The sequence below is a fragment of the Canis lupus genome, chromosome 27 (assembly GCF_003254725.2).
Source record: "Canis lupus dingo isolate Sandy chromosome 27, ASM325472v2, whole genome shotgun sequence".
In the NCBI taxonomy this organism is placed as follows: Eukaryota; Metazoa; Chordata; class Mammalia; order Carnivora; family Canidae; genus Canis; species Canis lupus.
Genome location: NC_064269.1, coordinates 12,635,252 through 12,645,577, shown reverse-complemented (window position 1 = coordinate 12,645,577; position 10,326 = coordinate 12,635,252).

Below are 10,326 nucleotides of genomic sequence, written 5' to 3'. Positions count from 1 at the left end.
AAAGTTGTTTCTATGGTTACAATACCATTACCCTTATCATGCACAGTGGACTAAGCCACTGTATTTTTTATTTTGGTTACTGAAATATGAAATTCAGGTAAAGCCAAATAATATCTTTAAGAAGAAAGCAACTACATCTACTATGCTTTCTCTGTTAATGAGAAAGACATGTTGCTTTACAGTTTCATGTAATCTAGTCTTTTGGAAATAGATCTGGCTAGACCTATTCTCAGAGAAATTATCCCTTCTAAAGAGCTTGATTTGAGGGACTGTGTTTATTATTCATATGTTAATTTGCTACTAACCTATTAAGTAAAATGATACCATGCTTCAAAAAAAAAAGGAATCTATTCTGTAATTATGCAAAATACTATTTATGATGATGTATTTACCACCTCTTTCAAAAACAAACGTAGGCCTGGTTTCTCTGGAGAAATCTCAGAAATCAAGACTAGAAGCTTCAGCACTGAAAGGAGTGTCACATGGCTTCTGACAGTGTCTGGTGTTACAACCTGAATCTGATCTAAGTGAAAGGGGGTCCTTGGGAGGAAGTCAGACTAGAAAGATTTAGTATGCAACTGAAATGTCGCATGCCGTATGCCTTCAGACTTGAGGGGTTTTGTTCCCTAGATAAAATAATCTGAGCAGCAGTCTGGAACGGTGCATCAGCTTGGGCTGGAGCACATGACATGAGAAGGTTTGCAAAAGCCAGCCTGACAGTATTGGATGAAGGAAAGGCCAGGAAGGCAGAGGAGAGGAAGAGGGCCTCAGAGGGTGCCGGTCTCCCTGCAGCCCCCCATTTCCTGACAAGAAGCTCCACTGGGGAAGCCAGAAGCTTCATCAAGATCTGAGGGAAATGGAACAGCCAGCAGTCTACAGGATTAGACTTTCCTAGTTGTCTCCTCCTACAAAGCACTTTTGTTATCATTTGAAAAACAAAAGCACATTTGTATCCATCAACTTCCATCACTCAAACCTTGCTGCATTATATCTGTTGACTACATGTTTACAGATTAAATATGATGGGTGTGAATATCAGCAAGTGGCTGCAAAGTGGAACAGCAGTGGTGTAACATGAGGTAACACTAACTTGATCCGATCCGCCTGTCTATGCCAAGAACTCCAAAATGAGGACCATTTTACAATCCCTGCACCTGGACTTGGTATTAAATTTCAGGTGGACTTTTATATAAATTTTATGTAAATTGAATCCCCAAATAAAGTCTCCCTGAATGTACTATGTGGAGTCAGGCAAGTTAGATGCTTTGATATGATAGCTATAGTCATATATTATCAAAAGAAGTTTAGAGCTATTCTATTTCCATGTTTATTCTCCAGTTAGTCATTATAAAATTTAGTGTTCACATACCGTTTCCAAAGGGATCAGTTTCTCTCCATGGCACTGTGATAGGCATGGCACCATTAAAAAAAAATAATGGTAGTTGTTCCTGTGATTTATGGATCTGGGTGAGCCATATGATATATATGGCATTAATTGAGCTGGATGGAATCCAGAGGTGTCAAATACTCATCTTCCCATCTCTGCACAGAAGTTCTGAATTTGAACCTGCCAGAAACATTATTTATTAGCACATTAGAAGCTTCATGCTCTGAAATGCTCGGAAGTCTGTCAGCACTTTCTGCTGAAACCTTCAAATGTCCCTATCAACTTTTCTTTTTTCCTTTTACATTGTTTCTCTGTGTCTTTCCTCTCTTGCAAAGGGGTGGATACTTCTTGCCTCCATTTGCAATACCTTTGTTTTTATAAGTTTGAATGCTCAAGAAAATGTAGGAAATTATGATCTTGTATACTTTTTTTGTTGTTAAAAATTTTTTGAAGAAACAAGTTCCCTCTCAACACTTTGTCTTCCCTATTAGGCTCAGTTTCCTTCTCTCAATTTCTCTTAACTCTGGGGGGGTGGGGTATGTTTTAACCAGTCTCTATTATGTGACTGGCACTGTCTTCAGTATTTTACATTTGTCTCATGCAATCTGCATAACTCCTCCAGATAATTTACTGATTTTACTCCGTCCTCTGTTCAAACATCACCATGTCAAGAAAGCCTTCTAGATGAAGGCCTTATCTACATAAATATGTCTAAATAGGAACTGCTCCTATCATCCTAGTCCCCTTTCCCTAAGTTATTTTTCTTCTTGGCACTTATTATCCCCAATCCTATTATGAAGATTTTATTAAAAAAAATATTATTTTGTCTCTCCCCGCCCCCTCCCCCCCTACTATAGCAGAAGCATCATGAGAGTAACCATTTTGCTTGCTTTTTATTTTCTTCCCACTCTATCTTCATTGCTTAGGAGAGTAGCTGACACATAATAGATGCAAATAAATATCTGGAGAATGAATGATTAGATAAGAGGAAAGATTCTGTAGTGCTAATGTGTGGACTCAGCATCCCAAGGAGATGAGTGTGTGGTCTTGGAGTCAGGCTGTTTGGCTCAGATCCTAGTTTTTCCATTCATTAGCTGTGTGAATTTGGATGAGGTATTTAATTGCCAGGGCCTCCAGTAACACTAGAGGTAATAATAACAACCAACTCATAGGGTTGTGTGAGAGTTGAATTAATAAATACTATGTGCTTAGAAAAGTACCTGGCATTCATATTAAAGGTTATCATTAACCTCAGTTCACGGATGAAGAACCTGAATTTCAGTGAAGTCGTACAACACATTTGTTGGGGAAAATAGGACTTCCAACAGAGCTGCTTCCTACGCCACAGATGATTTTTTTTTTTTTTAGTAGATGATTCTTTTCTCTAAAATGCATCTCTTCTCAACTTCTTCATTTTCTTTATAATTTTAATAACATTCTTATTAAAAATCATAATTAGAATTTGAGTATGGCTTAGGTATAAACATTTTAGGTTGTAAATAAAGTGCACTTCTCTCTTTAAGGACACCATTGTGGTTAAAGATCAAGTGTAGAAAAATACACTTGGATATATAAAAGGAATAATTATTTGTAATCCCATTTTCCCCCCAAATCTTCAAATACTGAAATATCTACCTACCGAGATAACTCTGAATTGCTTATTTAAAAGATGCTTGACCATGAAATGTTATGCTATCAGAATACCACAAATATAGATCCCTTTATGGTGTTAATAAGGCCCCTGGATTGCTAATTTTATGAATTTTGTCTTAGTCCTTTCTGTAGCTTTGTAGGCTTTTTAAATGTATAGTAGGATCTACCTTTTCATTTAACCTAAGTTGTTTCTCTAACACTTTTAGTAGTTTTGCACCCATTCTTTTTTTATTTTGTGCAGTCTGTTCTTCAGAAATGTACTGCAAAGTTCATTATAGAAAATATCTAAGTGGAGTTTCTCTGACTGCAGTAAGATGGAGTCTTGCAAGTCCAGCTTCCTCCCAGCCTTCAGCCCCCAGTCCACCACTCCCCTCCCCAGTGAGCCCTCTATAACCCCAGGGAGGACTCCCCGTGAGATTTTCATTTCAAAAGAAATATAGTGAATGCTAATTTCTTATATAGTAACTCCTACTTAAAGATTTTAAAAAGCAAAATAGTATTTACACTGACAGTTTTTGAAGCTTCAGATGAGCTACAAATCAGAATTAATTTTCTCTTTGTACCCCCTCCTCTCCCTCTAAGCTTGATTTATTGCTGTCGTTTGCCTTTTTAAAGAAACACTCAGTGATTTCTAATTTATTCCAATTATTGAAGCCTTATCTCAAAACTCATCGCTGTCTTTTCACTTAGTTCTAAAACGTGACTGGCAACCAGGCGGATACCGTAACCCAGGCTGATTCTCACTGTACTGTACATCCATCGCTTTCCTTCCACCTTGCTTGTCCCCCTCCCTACCCTCCCCCCTCCTCGTGTTCCCCAGCACCAGTACAAGTTCTGAGCATAAGCATGTGGCCTGGCTGTGGGGGGTCCTGAGGGGAATATGCTGGAGCTGAAAACTGTTTTGGTCTTAGGGCACCAAAGAAGTTGGGACAGGAAATGAGAACCCCCATCCCCCACCTACACACATACACCTGCCTGCATGTGCAGACAAGAGAGACAGTCAGGAGCCACTTCCATGGACAAAGAGAGGGGAGGTCATGGGGCAAATTGACTTCTAGGGCCATAGGGTACCCAAGCAAGGCACTAAGGACCCCCAGCCAGGCCTGTCCCCAGCATCGACTACTGAATGACAGAGTCCCTCAGACCAGAGATTTTGTCCCCTTGGGAAATGATTCCATGTTGGGAGTGCAGTTAGGAACACTTTCCCTGACAGGGAGGGCAGGAAAACCTTAGATAGTGCCTCTAATAGGGACTAAACATCCATCCATTTTGCACAGTTTCAATGGGGTAGATGTTTATTTAAAGCTGGTAAAGAAATCGATTTTTTTTTCCTTGCTTGCTTTTCTTTTCTCTTTCTTTTTTCATACCATTTGCCCTCTAAAACGTATTTCTGCTACAAATAATTTAAAATTACTTCTGGTGAGCATAGGACAACGTATAAAATTGTAGAATCACTATGTTGTACACCTGAAACTAATGTAAGATTGTGTATAAACTATTCTTCAATAAAAATAAATAACTAAATAAAAATGGAAATATTCACTTTAGTTTTGGGGTTTTTTTTTCTGATAATCTTGAAATGTACGAAAATTATTTCATATGTTTTGGCTGTACAATTGTGTGTTTTGTTCTCCCAAGATTTGTTATTAACTCGATGTGTTTGTCTAATAATATTTTTAAGTTGAACAAAAAGTCATCAAAGACTGATTATGATGGTGATGGGGTTTATCGGCCCTGACTACACACCATACATGAGTGAATATTTTAAATTTTCTTTAGTGAATAGTCCCTTAAATATGTCCAACTTCCAACCTGATATTTGATTTATAGTATTAATTTGTTAGCAAATACTTTTTTAAGAGTAAAATGCTAAGGTTTAGTAAAAACTGGTCTGGCTACAATCATAAGATAAATCACTACAAAGTATATGGCAGTTGTGCTGTATTTACATTGCTAACATTTAAACACTGCAAAAGACATTACTTAGCATTGATAGCAACAATTTTAATTCTGTAAAACAGAAGTGAGAAAAGGCAAACACAAAGGAATGTCTCCATATCCTTTCAGAGGTTTTCCAAAAATATCTTATGCTTTAATAAAGGGCACAATCCTCCTCATAACCCCACAGATAGAGGCATAATGACTGGTTTTTGTGGATAAGGGGGTGATGATAAAGAATGGGTGGGGAGAACTTAAATAAATAAATATTCTATATATTTTGTGTTTAAAAGAATAAAGTAGCTGTAATCACTAGCTCTGTGGGCAGTTGTAACTACAAAGCTCATTAGGTGACCGGTAACTACAATTCTATCCCGTTCAGATCTCCCTTAGATTTGGATTAGAGTTGATTAATAGCTGCTTTTTTTTCTTTCTTTTTTTCCCAAAACCAGTTTCATTTGCTGCCTGGTTTCACTCCAGGTCCTTTTGCAGCCGCCTCATCCATCATAAAGCCTGGGTCGCCTGCTGGGATAGCAGTTTCCCAAAGGGTTGTAGTATGGCACACCATGTGAAACTTCCTTCTCTATTTCTTAAGGAAAGTCTTTGGTCTATCCTCCTTGTTTAGAGTTTCTGTATACCAATTATTCTCTACTAGCTATTCTCTCAATAAATCAATGTTATTAAAGTTAAAACAGTGCCTGACATATGATGGATATTTAATATACTCAGCATAGTGCTCAGCATTTTAGATTCTGTAACTTATCTATATTATATAGATGTTGAAATGGAGAGAGGTAAGGTCATTTTTTCATGGTTAATACTAGCTAATGAGTGTCAAAAGTGGAATTCAAGTCTAGAGCTGATTTTAAGGCCTGTTCCTTTTTGTTTTGTTTTGTTTTGTTTTGTTTTGTTTGGCCTGTTCTTTTACATCTTGACAATATGTTGCTTCTGTACACCCAACTCGCAATACTGTGTTCAGTTCATTCATTCCTTTGTTTAACGAACATCATTAAGTATCTAAAGTAAGGTGTTAGAATATAAAAATTCGTAGAACAGAATGTGTAGCCGTTTGGGCCTTTCCACATGATGAGAGAAGGGAAAAACTGCTAAATGGGTAGGGAGGAAACACAATTCTATTGTTTTGAAGTACCCAAGGATAAATTTCTCAAATGAAGGCAATGTTAGATTTGATTCTTGAAGGATGAATAGGTATCGGGATATAAAAAAGTCTGTCGGCTTTGAAGAACATCAGAGTTAGATAACAAAAGTGGCAAAGCTTGAGAGGCTAGACAAAGTTACATTTTGCTTAGCGTTCTAATAAGAATGAATTCTATTCTAGATGTATATATAAGATAAACACGGGAGTATGTTAAGCAGAGAATTTCCATAAGCCTGAATTTTTATAAAGATTACTATGAAATATGTCAGAGAATATTAAGCCTCCTTGAAGACTGGCTGAATTCTGGATTTCAATTTTGGTAATCCCTTTGTCTTCTAGAAAAGAAAATAATTATTTTTTAAAATAACTTTAATTAAAAAAACTCTCTGGTGTTTGTTTTTCTTTTGATTATTTTTCTTCAAGTTAGGGTAGAAAGTCAAAAGAAACTGAGAACCAACAAGCTTCTGAATGAAGAGACATCAGTAAGATATTCATAAGTGAGTTCTAAGAAGTACTGGTGTTGTAATTAGAAGAAATTGGTTTAGATTCTGCTTCCACTGATTAGGAAAGTTCTTTGTTCTTTGAAAAAATTGGAATATTTTTCTACATATATGACAGAAATAATATGAGCTTCAAATGATAATCTCCGTGAAAATGCTTAGTGGATAAAGCAAGTGCTGTAGAAGAAATAAATCTGAGCTTCCAGTGAGTGTAGAAGTTTGAGGTGGAGGTCTCTAATTTGCCTCAATCAGAGCCTTAAAATTTTGGTGTGGTTTATGCTATGGTGATTGTTGTGCTTAATCTTCATCAGAATAGGCAAAGTAGGAATCACTACTCTTGCGAATATAATGATCAGAGAGCTCCCTTAGTAATAGCAAAAAAAAGTAACAGATGAAAAAAATTCATGAAGTAGAGTCGAGTCGTGACAAGTGAAATTCTACCAGCTTTTTTCCTGCTGGGGTGTGACTACCAGTCTTCCAACAGTCAGCCATGGGCCTCCAATTGATACTGGGACCTCAGTGCGATCCCAAAGATTTGCCAGTACAAAGCATTATCTTTGGAATTTCCTTTCCTTTTCAACGTGGCAGAGTAGAGTAGAGCCACATTTATAATGAATTGGGAAATTACTGTTACTACATCATTTTAATTTATTTGGAGCTATTAATTTTGTCTTCTGTGTTAATGATTGAATGATGAACTCAGAATTTGCATATTGAAGCCCTAAACCCCACTGTGATGATATTTGTAAAAAAAGGTCTTTAAAGGAGTAAATGAGGTAGGTTGGCTTATAAGGATGGAGCCCTAATCTGGTTGGGCTGGAATTCTTATGAGAGGAAGAGGCACCAGAGCTCATTTTCTCTCTGTCTGTATGTGCCCTGAGAAAGACTAGGTGAGGACCCAAGAAGACAGCTGTTTTTGTACCCAGAAACTCATATCCCATTTCTCCCCTAAACGGAGACTATTTTTCGGCAGCAATATAAATCAATCAACTAGTATAGCCTTCAAAGGAATTACACTCTTCTTTGCCTTTACTTGCTATTTCCTAGAATGCCTTTACCATCAGAGTTGTTTAGCCAAAAGCTAGTCAACCTTCAAACTTAAGCTTCTGTATCTGTCTTCAGGACCTTTCATCTGTCTGCCTGATTGAGTTGACTCTCCATTATGCTTCTATTATACCTCAAGTATACCTCTATCAAATCCTGGCTATGTTTTGCTACAGATCAGAATCGTCTTACTGATCTCCAGTAAGCTCTCTAAAGGGAGTAAAAAAGGGTAAGCTCTCCAAGGATTCTCATCCCAGCACTTACCACTTGCCTAGGCTTTTAGTAGGTTGCTCAGTAAATATTTTTTGATCTACCTAGTGGATTACAAGTAAGAGACATAAGGAATCAAAGTTTAAAAAAAAAGAAATGAAGGGAAAGCTCATGAAAAGGAAAAATGATAGCCTCTGTTGAGAATAGCTTGAGCACAAAAGCATAAATTATGGAAAATTAGAAGAAAGAGTGGAAATCTGAATGTGTGAATATGGCAAACACTTGGCAGAGATTAAGTATCACACATAAAACTTTATATAGATGCAAACTATACAAAAAGATATACTACCTGGGACACAGAAAGTGCTCAATATGTATGGGTTTTTAAAAAATGAATGAGTGAATATTTAATAGGTAACAATAAAAAGTGAAGGAATGGGCAGTAGAGTACAGGGTACAGCTGGTTAGGAAGCACTAAGGATAAATTTAAGAGCAAACAGATAAAGCAATAGTGATAGAATGTTGCTGAAACTCTGTATGATGTTCCAAATGATGGATTTCTTACGCATTCTAAGACAAGCATGTGATCCTCTGAGTGATTATCTACTTCCCTCATCTTTAATAATAATGATAACTTAAATTTGATCAGATTTCTAATTTGTAAAGGGTGTTCATTTGCATAACTCTATTTAATTGTATAATAATTATTTGAGACACTTAAGGCAGTTCAGGCTTCCATTTTACAACTGAGGAAGCAGAACATGGACTAAGTCATTTACCCACTGGTACTTACCAGCCCGTGTTGAAGCTAGAGTAGATACTTGGATCATGGCAGCTACCAACTTACTTTGCAGAAAAAGACAGCCACAGGTGTCTGCCTTCACTCGCTGAGTTAAAAACCTGCTAGCCAGATTTACCCAGTTTATATCTTCTAGTCACATGCATTTTAAATTAAATTGTTTATCATTGTCTGTATCATCTGCTTTAATTTTTGTTATTTTTGTTATTTTGTTATTTTATATTGTTATTTTGTTATTTTTGTTATTGCTTTTAAAATGTCAGAATTTTTCATATACCTTTGTGCCACATTTTTAGATTGATAATATTCCTATATTAAAATATTGTACTTCAGACCTTCTCCCAGGGAGGTTTTATTTGCACAAACCCTGACTGACAAGGTTTTGTGAAGATTGCCCAAAGAAGAAAGTGAGATGATCCTCTTTCATTTTTTTTCCCTAGTTCCCCAGCTGAATCAAGACAATGGGAAAGAATTTGCAAATAAAAATCAAATATGTAATTTCTCACTGGCATAACTTCAATTTTGAGGCTCTTTCTTGTGGCTGCCAGTATCTATATTTTTAAGGAGGACGTTCAGAGAAAGAAATCGGCATGCTCACCTGGTCATATATAACACATTTGTGCCCCCACCAACTCCAGTCCCATCCAGCTACACACATAAATCTAAGCTAGAATTCCTTCCTCCATTAGCTGCCAATATTTTCTCTTTAGATATCAGAAGAAACTCCCTACTGATTATTTAAAATACCCAAAGCCTGCCTACATTTAACAGGAAATAATTCTGCATCTAACATCTTATTGTATTAAAAGGTCTATTTTAGGGATATTTCATTCCAAAAATCTCTATAAAAAATATAAACAATGCTCTTCAAGTTTGGGGCAAAATGTAGACTTTCTTGAAGTTGGAGCGACAAAGAAAAAAAATGTGAAAGCATACCTCAAAGGGCTTTTGTGAAAGTTAATGAGCTAGTGTTTATAAAACACGATGGGAATCTGTCTTGAAAGGAACACTGTGAGCAAAATGTTTTAATATTATCATATATGTTCATGTTACAAAGATTTAAAATTACAGGTTGAAGGGTGTGCAATGGAAAGTTTACTGCTTGGTTTAAAAAGTTCTCAGTTAATACTCCACCAGTGGGGTTCCCCACTGATGGTGCCTAGCTTAATCCCGACAGCATGCTGTTAGACCAGTAAGGAGAGAACAAGTTTCTGCTTCCGTTTTGCTTATTTTTTTCTTTTAGACCAAATAACTTTGTAATTAGGGTCCCTGTACAGTTTAAGCCACCGAGAGATGCAGAATTAAAATGATTTCTAAGTGAAATGCTGTTTGACTCAAGTTATCAAGATAACATTTCGAGAGTAGGTAGAGGGAAGAAAGGAAAGAAGAGAAGGGGGAAAGGGGGGAAGAAAAGAATGATTACATTTTCTGTCTACTTAATATATATCTTTCTTTACTAAGGCAATTTATTGAGTGGTGAATGTTGTGCTTTTGTCTACCCTTATTCCTTCCTGTAGGAAACTGTCTTTTCTATCTCCATGTGTTCCACGTGGGACTGTCAATGATGATGCTCCCACCATTCCTAGAGATATTATAAGACCACCCTTCACCTGTAGTTCCCTGCTCCTCAGGAAAT